Below are 13,862 nucleotides of genomic sequence, written 5' to 3' on the forward strand. Positions count from 1 at the left end.
TTGTCTGGCCTCAATGGGAGAAGAAGCTCTGAGCCTCACAGAGACGTGAAGTGCCAGGGTGGGAAGATAGCCAAGAGGGTCCTCGAACTTCCCAGAAGAGAAGGGGAGAGATGGAGGAAGGATTGTGGAAAGAGGCGACTTCTTAGGGGGACAGTGAGCAGGATGCAAAGTGAATAAATAAAAAATAATTAAATATAAAATAAATAAAAATAAAAAATTAATAATTATATTATAAATAAAATAAAATAGTAAATAAAAATAAAGAATAAATAAAAAGCATGTGTGTATATATACATATTCTTATATATTTATATGCATATTTACACATATAAACATGTATATAGGTATATATGCATATATGTACATATACACACATTTATATGCAATATATATTTATGTATGCATATGCATGTACAAGTGTATACATATGTTTATGTACATATGCACAAATATATATTTGTTATGTGTATATATATTTTATATTTTTTATTTTATTTTTTTTTACCAGTACATATTTGTAGTTTTGGTGGTTGGTCCTCAGGCCTCATGCATAGTAGTCATGTAATTCACCACTAAGTTACATTCCCAACTACTTTTTTTTAATTAGATATTTTATGTATTTACATTTCAAATGTTATCCCCTTTCCTGGTTTCTCCTGCAAACGCACTATTCTTTTTCCCCTCACCCTGATTCTATTACTTTTCTATTTTCAGGCATAGTCTCACTAAGTCGCCCAGGCAGGTCTTTAACAAGATTGTCCTCTCTCAGAAACCTAAACAGACTCGTGCCACTGGGTCTGGCTTTAAAGTGTTATTTTAATGAGATTACTAAATTATATTCATTTTTAAAAACCTTCATTTGGGGTATAAATTAGTTAAGACAGTGCCCAACTATTGTACTGGGGATGCAAGTGATTTTCACAAAGCTGCTGGGAAGCTGAAGAGCAGTTGGTGTTGCCTAGCAACTGCCACTTCCAGTCCCCTGCCTCAGGAAGAGGGAATAACAGACTGGCATAATGATGTTTCAGGATAGGAACTTGATTACTCCCATTTTCAATCATGCATATAACACATTTTTATCCTACTCTTTAACTTATTTCATATTTTTTGTTTTATTTTGTTGCAATGCTGGGGAAAACCCAGACCCTCACCCTTGCGAATTGTGTGCTTTCTTGACCTACAGCCACCAGTCTCCATGCCCAACACTTGGAATAAAAGTGAAAATTGGAGAAACGCAATAAGTAAAAATATAAGCTTTTTTTTTTTAGTAGTGAAACAAAACAGGAACAGAGTATCTTTTTTAAGTACTATTAACTTGAAATCAGATGATAGTGGAGGAATCTCTCTCTCTCTCTCTCTCTCTCTCTCTCTCTCTCTCTCTCTCACTCTCTCTCTCACTCTCTCGCTCTCTCTTCCCCTTTCTGTGTACAAGAAGATATCTTCAAAATATGGTCTGAAACATTATTAAAAGTTGAAGTGATTCACTTAGAATCACAGTTGTTTAGTGGCAAGGCCAGAAACCCTACAGTAGGATTCTGACTTTAATGGGGCATCTAGGCATTGACTATAGTCTCTGAAATTCTAAAGAAATATTTTCTTGCCAGAGTCTATGGCAAAGTATAGCTCATCCATAATTTGTTAGCCCTTGTTCTTTGCTCTGCATCTTTATCTTGTGGACTTTACCTGCTTTTCCCCCCAATGATTTTAGTGCATCCATGCAATGTCACAAAGGAACAGAGGGTCAGTTGGTATGCCATGAGTGTAATACTTACCAGATTTCAGAGAGTTATTATAAAACATATACTTCTCATTATTATCTTTCACATTGATTACATATTGAAATAATAATATTTGAGATGTTGGACTGAAGCAGTGATGTTTTAGCATTAACATTACTTTTGCCTGCTTGTGGGCTTCTTTGTTGGTTTTGGTTTTGGCTTTTATTTGTTTCCGTTTTTGAGACACATCCTTTTTTGTGTAGCCCAAGATGACCTGGAGTTCACTGGGTAGCCAAGCTTTTCTCAAAGTCATCATCCTCAGTGCTGAGGTTACACTAGTGTACCACCACACTTTCCCTTTCTCTCTCTTTAAGAGAGTGTGTTTATTAATTTTTAAGAATTTCATACACTATATTTTGATTATATCCAACCCTCTCTTAACTCTTCTCACAATCACCCTCTCTACCCTTCCTGCCCTACCCACTCAACTTTGACTTTTCTTTCTCTTCCTCTTTTGTGTTCTCTGTCTTTTTATCTCCATTGAGTCCAGTTTATACTGTCCAACTAATCTTGTAAGTAGGGCCTCCCCTGGAAAACTGACACATTCTCTCTGGGCAGCTATCAAATGCCAATAGCTTCCCAGATTTCATGTCCAGCTTCTCCCCTCTATGTTAGATGTTAGTCTGCCTTGGCTTTGTTTGTTTCTTGTGCATGCTGCCAACAATCACTGTAAGTTCATTTGTGCAACCACCTGGTTGTGTCTGAGAAACAATTTCCTTGATGCTATCAACAACTACTGGCTCTTATACTCAATCTACCCTTCTCTTCCACATAGATCCCTAAGCCTTGAGGGAAGGGTGTGATATGTATGCTCCATTTATGGGTAAGAACTCCACAATCCCTTATTCTCTGAATGTTGAACAGTTTAGAATCTCTGTGATAATAGCCATCTACTGCAGAGTGAAGTTCTCTAATGAGGACTGAGAGATATACTGTTCCCTGAAAATAGTAACAAGTAGTTAGGAATCATTTTATTGTTGTGTTCATTTAGTGGAATAGTATTATGAGCCTTCCTCCTAGGGCTTATGACCTATCTAGTTACAGGTTCTTGGTCCTTTTAATTGTGCCAGGTATGATTTCACCTGGGGGGTGCAGTGTGGGAGAAGTAGACTGTGCCAACAAACAGAATAACTGGCAAGGGTGAAGCAGTCTAAACCTAAAATTGAGAATGGTAGGCATGAGGCCAGCTCCCTGCCAAACTAACTGATCTGGAAAAGGTAACCATGACACCTCGATGAAAGACCATGACAATTGGTCATGTAACATAAAAACCTGGAGTTCTTCATGGTAATGAGGTACCTAGATAGGCCCAGAGTGTTTAGACAATGAGCTTCCCTTCCTGAAGATCCCTTCTCAAATAAGGTATTTAATCCCTGGTTTACCCTGAGTAAGGTATAGGCATTCACATCTACCATCAAATAAAGCAGTTTGGACAAGCAAGGGCTGGCTTCTTCATCAAGCATCTTCATGGGTGTTGGCCTTTCTCCTGTCTTTTCCAGTCCCTCCATACTCAGAACCAAACCGGATTCTCTCCCGACATCCTCTTAGGCTCAGCCATCCCCTTTCTGCCTATCATGTAGACATCCTAAGGTAAAGTGTGGACCAGCCAGACCCTTGTCCCCAACTCCCCGAGTTACCCCTGCAACATCTGGGACTGAACACCACAGCATCCATTCCAGAACCACTGTTTCTCATCTGGGGAAATATGGACTGTGTTCTGTCTCCCCTAAGTGGCTTGCTGGCTGCCTTTGCTTGGCCACCCCAGCAGCAAGGCAGACATTCAGCCCAACAGAGAAGTCCTTAAATGCAATTAGAAAGTGGTTGTTTCATCTTTAGTCATAAGGGAAATGCAAATCAAAACGATCCTGAGATTCCACCTCACACCAGTGAGAATGGCTAAAATCAAAAACTTCGGTGACAGCAGATGCTGGCGAGGATATAGAGAAAGAGGAACACTCCTCCATTGTTGGTGGGATTGCAAACTGGTACAACCATTCTGGAAATCAGTCTGGAGGTTCCTCAGAAATTTGGACATTGAACTACCTGAGGACCCAGCTCTACCTCTCTTGGGCATATACCCAAAAGATGCCCGAACATATAACAAAGACACATGCTCCACTATGTTCATAGCAACTTTATTTATAATAGCCAGAAGCTGGAAAGAACCCAGATGCCCTTCAACAAAGGAATGGATACAGAAAATGTGGTACATATACACAATGGAATACTACTCAGCTATCTAAAACAATGACTTTATGAAATTCATAGGCAAATGGATGGAACTGGAAAATATCATCCTGAGTGAGGTAACCCAGTCACAGAAAAACACACATGGTATGCACTCATTGATAAGTGGATAGTAGCCCAAATGCTTGAATTACCCTAGATGCACAGAACATGTGAAATTCAAGAAGGATGACCAAAATGCGAATGTTTCACTCCTTCTTTAAAAGGGGAACAAGAATATCCTTGGGATGGAATAGGGAAGCAAAGATTAGAACAGAGGCTGAAGGAACACCCATTCAGAGCCTGTCCCACATGTGACCCATACATATACAGTCACCAAACTGGATAAGATGGATGAAGCAAAGAAGTGCAGGCTGACAGGAACCAGATGTAAATCTCTCCTGAGAGACTCAGCCAGAATATGGCAAATACATAAATGAATGCCATCAGCAAACCACTGAACTGAGAACAGGACCCCCGTTGAAGAAATCAGAGAAAGGACTGAAAGAGCTTGAAGGAGCTTGAGACCCCATATGAACAACAATGCTAACCAACCAGAGCTTCCAGGGACTAAGCCACTACCCAAAGACTATACATGGACTGACCCTGGGCTCCAACCTCATAGGTAGCAATGAATTGCCTAGTAAGAGCACCAGTGGAAGGGGAAGCCCTGGGTCCTGTCAAGACTGAACCCCCTGTGAACGTGATAGTTGGGGGGAGGGTGGTAATGGGGGAAGGATGGGGAGGGGAACACCCATATAGAAGGGGAGCGGGAGGGGTTAGGGGGATGTTGGCCCGGAAACCGGGAAAGGGAATAACAATTGAAATGTAAATAAGAAATACCCAAGTTAATAAAGATGAAAAAATACCCAATTTAATAAAAATGGAGAAAAAAAGAAAGTGGTTGTTTATTCTCATAATATTCTTGCCATTATTGTACCAGTGAGTATATCTTGACAGGATAATCATTGTTGTAGTTTCCAGGATTCACAGCTGAGTATGACTTATTGCTTCTCTCTTCTTTTAGGATGTGCCTGATAACCTTCCATAACAATGAAACTATTCAGTAGGGATAGATGTTTTCCGTGAGTACCAGGTTGATTTCTCTGTGTTCTGTGATTCAAATATGTACTGTCTTCAAGAATAGGGTTTCATCATAAAGTTAAGGAAGGTAGCAAAGAGTATGAACACCATTTATAATTCTTAGAGGATGGGAGCGGCCTATGTAATTTCATTGGCCAACAGCTCAAAAGGAGATAATTCATTCCTGCATTTGAGTTTGTATTTTCTAGAACCAATTATATGGTCGAGTATTGTCTCCTCCATTGTAGGTGAGGCCATTAAAACTCTTTAATCTACATATATGTATATATTTTAGGAAGCTCCTATATTAGTATACTTCTATGTGACCTTTTCAAAAAGTTTTTAGTGCTAATTATCCATTCCCCATATTCCCTTCTCTACCCTGTTCTTCCATTTCTTATGCATTTCTCATTTCACTTTTTTTTCTTCCATTATTCCCTTTAATCCTTTATACAATTGTGTTCCATCTCCTCTCCCTTGACTGTTCCCCCAAAGGCTATGGTATTCCAAATGGAACATCTGAAAGTTCCAAAGATAACATCCACGAAATGTGTAATATTTCTTTTTCAGTTTCTGGATCACCTCACTAAGAACAGTTGTTTATTCCTTCACCTATTCTTCAGCAAATGTCATAGTTTCTTTTAAAGCTGAATAGCATCCCATTGTGTAAATGTAGCACATTTTCATTGTCATCATTGGTTGATGAACATTTAGGTGTTTTTATTTACTTGCTATTGCTAATTGAATAGTTGTTGTGTGTAACTTTGCTACCCTGCTTTAAGTTCCAGGTGAACTATGCTACCAAATCCCTCTCAGAGTGTATTGGATCTGTGGATCATTGCTTAATTTCAACCTGCCTTCTTGGCTCAATTGCCAGGCACTACTCATCTCCCACAGCCAGCATGTCCTTCTCAATACTCTTAGCTCAGCAACCTAAATCTGCCCTCAGCTTCAGTTGCTCAGTTACCCAACTCAACATCCCTATCCCTCAGCCTATGGTTGTTCTGCATGAGATCTCACTTTGCTGGTCACCTTTTGTCCCTACAAAGCATTTTGAAAACTCCCTCTCCTTTCCCTGCATTTCCTACTCTCCTCTGTTGACCTGGAAGTCCCACCTCTTTCCTTTTGCCCAGCAATTGGCCCCTGACATCTTACAGATAGACCAGGAACCAATTGGAGAAACAGGGTATTAGCATCAGAATCACCCCTACAATTAGCAGGAAATATGGATGAGTAGGTATTTCTATAGTAAGATAGGGAGTTCTTTGAGTACATGCTTAAAAGTTGTATAGATATTATATCTATTAATTTTTTTGTGAAATCTCCACACTTATTTTTATAGTGGTTGTAATAGTTTGCACACCCATCATTATTTTTTGAAGTATTTGTGGTATCTCTAAAATACTGTTTTATTTTCGTAATATAATTGTTTAGAAAGATTAACACTTTACCCCAGTATTTCTGAAGACCTCTTGTACAACCACCATGTGACCATAAAGGGACTGCAAATCCCTTTTCCCTGTGCCCCATCTATTACACTACAAGACTTGCTCTGTAAAGGGATGGACTCTGCTGGCATACAATAATGCAGCCTAAAGAGTGGTAAAGGATGGACATGGCCACACCCCTTTACAACGCATGGTTGTAGTTTGCCTGCTTTTTGTTTTATGCACCAAAATGGAACCTGTTTATAGTTTATGTAAAATGTATAACACAGAATAGTAATATAGGGCCTAAAAGAAAGTTATAAAATCCTTTTAGTTTTTTTAGCATAAATACTATGTACTGGAAAGTATTTTGTACTTTAAATACATCTATATAGCTTCACTTTCTTACCCTGAGATATTTGTTAAGAAAAATAATCTGGAATCCAGTACATGAATAACTTCATGGGTATGTATTATATAAAGATGAATTGATTTTATTTCTAGCATCTTAATAATCTAGGCTCCCAAATAACAACTGTAGGGTACTAAGCATGGTTCCAACAGACTGCACACTAGAGAGCAACGAGCTCCCCCTGACAGTGACTGCAGCAATTGAAAGTTATATTTTCATATCTGGTATAGGGATGGAAACGTCCAATATTTTTCTTTGTAGTGAGTAATGTGGGTTCAGCAAATGCATTGTCTGGAGAGCTTTTTGTATAGGCAACTGAATCCAAAATCCACAGAATCTTTTCAGCCATTTTCTCAGCTGAGGTACTGCAGAATTCTACTGTTGCTGGAATCTTCTTTTGATGGCTAATGCCAACATTTCCCAACAGATGAACATGTATTGCTTCTGCCAGCCTGTGGTTTGTGAGTGCTGGATCTGCTGTGCTGTGGGACTCTGTGTTAGAGGAATATGTCTGCTCTCTCTCCCACTGTAAGGAGACCAAAAGTTCTTCCAAAAATTTCTGGGTAGAGATCATTTCCTGGCGAAACTGTTCTCATCCACTCCGGAGATCCTCTGGGCATCTCGGTTCTGATGCTGTAAAACTACTCTGAAGTTTGTTAATTCATCTGCCATTACCCTGCTTGCAAGGAATTTACTTCTCCAAACATCGCACTGTATTGACGTCCATTCCAGCTGTTCAGAAAGCTGGGCTGTGTTCCGACCTAGTGTTTCATTTTCTAAGATGAGCTGATTCTTCTCCCGGGCTAGAAGTTCACAGTGATACTATGGGTCATCCCCAACAGAAGCCACGGACAGCTTTTTTTTGTTTTTTGCTTTCTTGTCTCAAGTTTATTTGTAAAAACAGCGTAGGACACTGTCATCTGCAAATAGTGTGTAGGTGGTTGTGTCACAGCAGTCCATCTGTCTTCACACTGGCAGGAGCCTTTTCTATGGGGCCTTCACAGGGGCCTGGGCACCCTTGGAGGCCTGGGCACCCTTGGGGGCCTGGGCACCCTTGGGAGCCTGGGCTGGAGTTGAAGCCTGGGCCTTAGCTGGAGCTTTGGCCTCTGCCTTAGTTTGAACCTTTGGCTTTGGTTGGCAGAGCCTAGGACCCTTGACCATGTAGCTTCGAATCTTCTTCCCAAGCTTGGGGTGAGCGATGAAAGCCAGACGGCTGAGTTTGCGGCTGGAGCCCTTTGGCATCTTGGACTTGGACTTGATGGCCTGAGGCTTCATGAGGGCCTTGATGGCCTCTGCTCGTGCACTCACCGCCTTGGCATTGTTGGCCTGCATCTTCTTCAGGTCTTTCTTGTTGTGCTTGTTGGCAAAGCGCATGATCCTCAGAAACTTGTGACCGGGGTTTCTTGATGCCATTTCTATGCCATTTGTGGGACTGGTTGTGTGTGGTGTGCTTCTTGGACTTGGCCATGTCTCCACAGTAAGCCGTGTCTCCTGCAGTGCCTAGGACAGGAAGAGAAAGAGTCGAGCAGCTTTCTGTTGGTAGTGGGCGCTGTGATTTGAAAGGCCTTCTTGTCCTGAAGTAGCCTCCTTTCAGAATTCTTGAGCTTTTCCAAAACTTTCTTTACCTCTGAGAGTTCCTTCCTCAGGTCTGAGACCACCTCTGACTGATTGTGGAGTTCTTCTCTGTGATGTCCTAAGAACTTAAACTTTGCACTCTTGGTGGGGAATGTAGTGAGTGATAGTTTTGGGAACACATATTCTGACAGCTTCAACTTTCACTGTGTTTCATTAAGAATCTTCCCCAGCTGAAGAACACCTGGGATGTCTGAGGAGGACTTTCTTACGTGGACTTGGAAGGACACATTGATTTATGGGTTGGACTCTATGGGTGACTTCAACAGACTTAGAGGCCTCCTCTGCTTCCATCCCATCTCCTGCTCCTCAGATTGGGATCAGAGTAAGGATGCCTTTGTTTTCAAAAGTTTTAAGGGTAGTCATTTTTCCATAATTAATGAAAATGCAACCCAAGACTTTCACCAAAGACCTCTGATATCCTTATTTCAATGTTTATCACTCAGGTTCTTCACTCACTCGGCAGCCCTCTAACTCTTCTGGCATTCAGAAGCCAACCTGCCTAAGCCTTCCTGAAACCTAGCTACTCCCAACTCTAATCACTTCACACCCGTCATTATTGAATAAGTGTTCTCTTTCCTCACATCCACACCAGCATCTGCTGTCATTTGCTTTTTATGAACTTGGCCATTCTGACTGGAGTAAGATGAAATTTCAAAGTAGTTTTAATTTGCATTTCTGATGGCTAAGGATGTTGAATATTTTAAAAAGGTTTCTCAGTCATTTGTAATTCATCTTTTGAGAATGTCCTGTTTAGTTCAACACCCATTTTAATTGGATTTTTTCTTAATGCTTCATATTTTGAGCTATTTCTATATTCTAGACACAAACCTCCTGTCAGCTGAATAACTGGTAAGTGTTTTTTTTTTTCCTACAATTGAGGCTAGGGGTGTACCTCAGGGATAGAATAGCTTTCTAGGATGTGCAAGGCCTTGTATTCCATTCTCAGCACTTCATAAAAAGGACAGAAGATAATGATTTTTTCTTTGATGAGGTTCTATCATTTTCAGAACAAACTCTCATCTTTAAGAGACTCATTAAGGGGTAAAGCTGACTCTGGAGAACAGTTGTATAATGGGAAGAAGTGAGGGTCATAAACTTACCTAGTAATAACATCCCCAGAATAAATAATAAAAATTTCATATTTCATTTTTTGAGTTGTGATTCTGCATGAAAATGATCTCAGGCAGTTTGTTACTTATGTGAATGCAATTTGAAGGCAGAGTACACAAGATAAAAGGGTCTATGAAAGAGCAATGAGCTCTAATTTTTCCTAGTAGTTCAATACTACATTATACTACATTTTTTTCTTTTTCTTTCTTTCTTTTTTTTTTTTTTTTTTTGGAGCTGGGGTCTGAACCCAGGGCCTTGTGTTTGCTAGGCAAGCGCTCTACCACTGAGCTAAATTCCCAACCCCAATACTACATTTTTTAAGGAAGTCACTTTTTATCAGAGAGTAAGATAGTAAGAAGTTTAAGAAATAATGTAATTTAAAATTAATATATTTATAAAAAATTAAAAATAATATATTTATTTTATTTATTTAAAATTTTATTATTAAAATTTGCTGGAAAACTCACTAAAAAGACATTCAACTCAATTAAAGCTATACTTGAGAAAATATCTTATTAAAAATATGAGGACATAAATAGGAGTCATTTCTAAAGGTTGCTCAGGAGTGCTTACTGAGTGTCAAGTGTGATTTTAGGTCTTTACATATGATATGTTGGAATCTTTTCATCATCTTCAACATAACGCCAGAAAACATATTCATACCTTTCTTCATCTCTGTCTTAAAAATGTGGAAGCCAGCACACACAGATTACTAGGAACTTGCTTTAAGTTACATGGTTAACAGGAGAATATGGGGCAACCTGACCTTAGAGTTTATACTCTTAATATTCAATGAGGAGCATTTTGAACTGAAGCATAAGTTGACAAAGAAACAAATTCATACGATTTTGGTTCCTAAAACAGGAAACACAAGTGAAAGTGTCCATTTACTTTCCCATCTTGATTCTTGCAAGAAGAATCAAGGGCATAGCATTGGTCAGTGATGTGAGCATGTTTTAGAGGGTGAAAAGACAGAGGACCCAAACTTTATCAAAATAATGGGCACTGGATAAATTTCTTCTCTTTCTAGAGGATGCCCTTGTGTAAGGTGTCACTGAAGCTGAGGAGGCCTCTGGGAGGTTGACAACTGAGGTAGTAAACCTTTCCTTAAAGATGAACCTGGTCAGTGCACTTCCACATTTACTATAGTTGTTCAATTTCAAATGTTCTGTTTGGAATGTAGAATGTCAGAATTGACCTTTGAGGATACGGAATGATCTTAACAAGACATTTCAAATTGTATTCTCCCAGGGATCAAAGAAAAGGCCCATGCTATGCTAGAATAAACTGAAATATTTTATTCACACAGTGTGACTTATAGGAAGACAGGGGACAGAAAGACGGCATAGACATTTTGACATAAAATGTTATCTTCTTATGGAATGCTGTCTTAAGTGAGGCTGGGTACTTGCCTGTGTATGGACACAGCTTTTTTACTAAGCAAAAAGTTCTTCCTCTGATGTTTACACGCAGTTTCATGTGAAATTCTTCCAAATCCCAAGATGTTTCATTGTTCTAGCTCCTAAAAGGAGCAAGTGAAAATGTCCACCAGGATGTCTTTTACTCTAGAGCCACAAAGGGGACACCAGCAGCAGGATATGCTTTCTTTTTTGACCTAATTCTTATTCTTCAGTTCTTTTCATGTCTTTTGGTGCCAACCCACTTGGTCTTTTGTAGTAGGAAGCTCACGTGTTCAAGAGTCATGTTTCAGTAGGGCCTGAGGAAATAATCAAAAGTAAATCCATATTTTAATTCCTCCTAAGTCACAATGAAGAAATATACTTATTCTCTAACAGTCCCATGGCCCAAATACACACACAGCCTGCTCTATCTAACAATAAATAATGTACTGGCTAGGTTAGTAAGCAATTGAATTTAAGAGAAATTAAACTGCCATTTCAATAGAACAGAGAAAGGTTCGCTTGTCTTTCATGTTAAATTTCTGGAGAAAGTTCAAGAGCTTACTATACATAGAGGACATAAGGAAGGCAGGATGTGAGAAAAATTGTATAAGTTCATAAGTGTCTTTCTTTTCCACTGCAGTAGTAGCTTATTTTTATTAAGTGCTCATAAACAATGAGAGTTGGATCAATTTACAAGACTCTGTTTCTCCAGTCCTGTGAGTTACCATATAGATTTCTTAGATGTAAGCTGAAAAAACTGTAACACATTTTCATTTCCTGTTTTCATGCATAGTAAATGGAGAAGGCAAGAGAGCATTCCTTAGGCATTCCAGGAAGAATTTTCATAAGTGATCAATGTTTTCATTTGTTTTTTCTCCACCCTTAGGGGTAAACACTAAAATAGAACTAAATATGTTTAAATTTTTTAAAAGATTTAGTAAAAATTCCATAGTAACTTAATATCCAATAACATGCTAATTCTCTGGGTTCCCAGGGCTATTTTAAAGTCTTGAGGGGAAAATAGAATCATTTTTTTCTTTCTCAGCTTTGGTATGTTGCCATTAAATTTCACTCAGTATCCCCATACTCTTTTCCAGCTAATCCATTTTACTCAGCATGCAAGATCCTAAAAAAGAAGAGGAAAGGGGGCGCTTTTGACTGTGGAGGGAAGGGAAACACTCATGACTGTGGTGAGCAGAGACTTTTGTCTCCAGTTCCAAATCCAAGTTTCTGGACTTCTGTATGCATCTTTGCTGTATTCTTGCTAAAGGCCCTCAAATGCCCCCAGTGTTTTCTGGTTATTATGCAGAAAGGTTTAGTGGTTATCCATGTAATGGGACTTGAACTGGCCTTTTCCATGGCTCCTGGATAATTTAGAAAATATGAGTCATATGACACCCTCCTGCTACAGTCCTAGACACTTAAGAAACAAATGCAGACTGCACTTTGTTGGTTTATATTATAGACTTTCATAGTCAAATGACTGTTCAAAGCCAAGAAGAGGCATCTTAAAGCTAGAAATAATATCATTTCAACTTAAAATATTTTATTATTTGTCTGTCTGTCTGTGTATGGATGGAAGCCAGAAGTGGGAGTTGAATTCCTTGAAGCTTAAGTTACAGGCTTTTGTAAGCTACCTGATATGGTTGCTGACATGTCCTCTGAAACAGTAATAATTATCTAGTCATTTCTCTAGATGTTTATACTTTTGATTAACAACATGAAAGAAACCTTCAAGTCTGGCTATAAATAAATCTTTTCATTATCTGGTAGGAATTATAACCATTTAGCTGGGTGTAGAAGTGCTCTCTGGAGGCTGAGACAAGAGGGTTCGGAATCAAGGCTAGCTGGGAAACATAGCAAGATCCTAATCAAAAAAGAGGGTTCTATAACTACATAACTTTAAATATTACATTTAGTTCTTCCTATGACAGTTTTTCTGCTAATATAATGGTCCAACTTTCCAGTTTAAATTTTCTTTCAGGGTGAGAACATCTTCCAATTCAGTGAATTGGCCCATCACTATCAGGATGAAGGTTAAAATCAAGTTCAGGGGTTTTTTTAATTCTGTTTCAAAGTCATGAATACAAATTTAACCCTGCTAGCTTTCATAAAAATCGTGTGAAAGTGGTACCAAACAGTGTAGAAAACTCATCTCTGCAGGAAAAATAATTCATGGGTTAGTTGTGCTAACAGTGGGGAGAGCTGTCATTTCTGGTTAATCAGGCCAGTGTGGTATCAAGACTGCCCTGGAAACTGAATTTTCATGGTAGGGTTCACATTGAGGTGCCTGTAGTGGACGTGATGCTAGTCCAATGTCACTATTGCTAAACTGCTGAGGAGGATCTTAGTAGTATCATTAGGTTTGGAGCACAGACCTACAAATGATACAGAGACTGTTGTTTGTGAACTCTGTCCTGCCGGATCTGTTACCCTGACTTGTAGATACTTTATCCTTTCTGAGAAAAATGAAGAGATTAAAAAGGATGGCAAATCTCTACTTTACACTGTGGTACCTGGGAAAGCCAGAACACATCAGCTTTTGTACTAAAATTTGAGACCAACAGTCAAGCCCACCCATCACAGTATATTGATTTTTTTTGAAGTATCACCATGCATTCTGGAATTCATTTTCCTCTTATTGTCCATACCTGTACTACAGCCTTGGAGATGTCCGAACTGTAGCTATATGGATCTTATATCCACATCATGAAAGGATATTAAAGAAGAGAGGAGGAGGAGCGAGAAGGAGGAGGAAGAGGAAGAAATAATACTACACAGCCACAAA

At 39.1% G+C, this 13,862-nt stretch overlaps 1 pseudogene; it reads right to left on the bottom strand.

Moving 5' to 3' along the window:
• Positions 1-7,086: 7,086 nt before the first annotated feature.
• LOC116889213 lies at positions 7,087-8,867 on the bottom strand (annotated as a pseudogene).
• Positions 8,868-13,862: the final 4,995 nt, after the last annotated feature.

This window comes from Rattus rattus, chromosome X, assembly GCF_011064425.1.
Source record: "Rattus rattus isolate New Zealand chromosome X, Rrattus_CSIRO_v1, whole genome shotgun sequence".
NCBI lineage: Eukaryota > Metazoa > Chordata > Mammalia > Rodentia > Muridae > Rattus > Rattus rattus.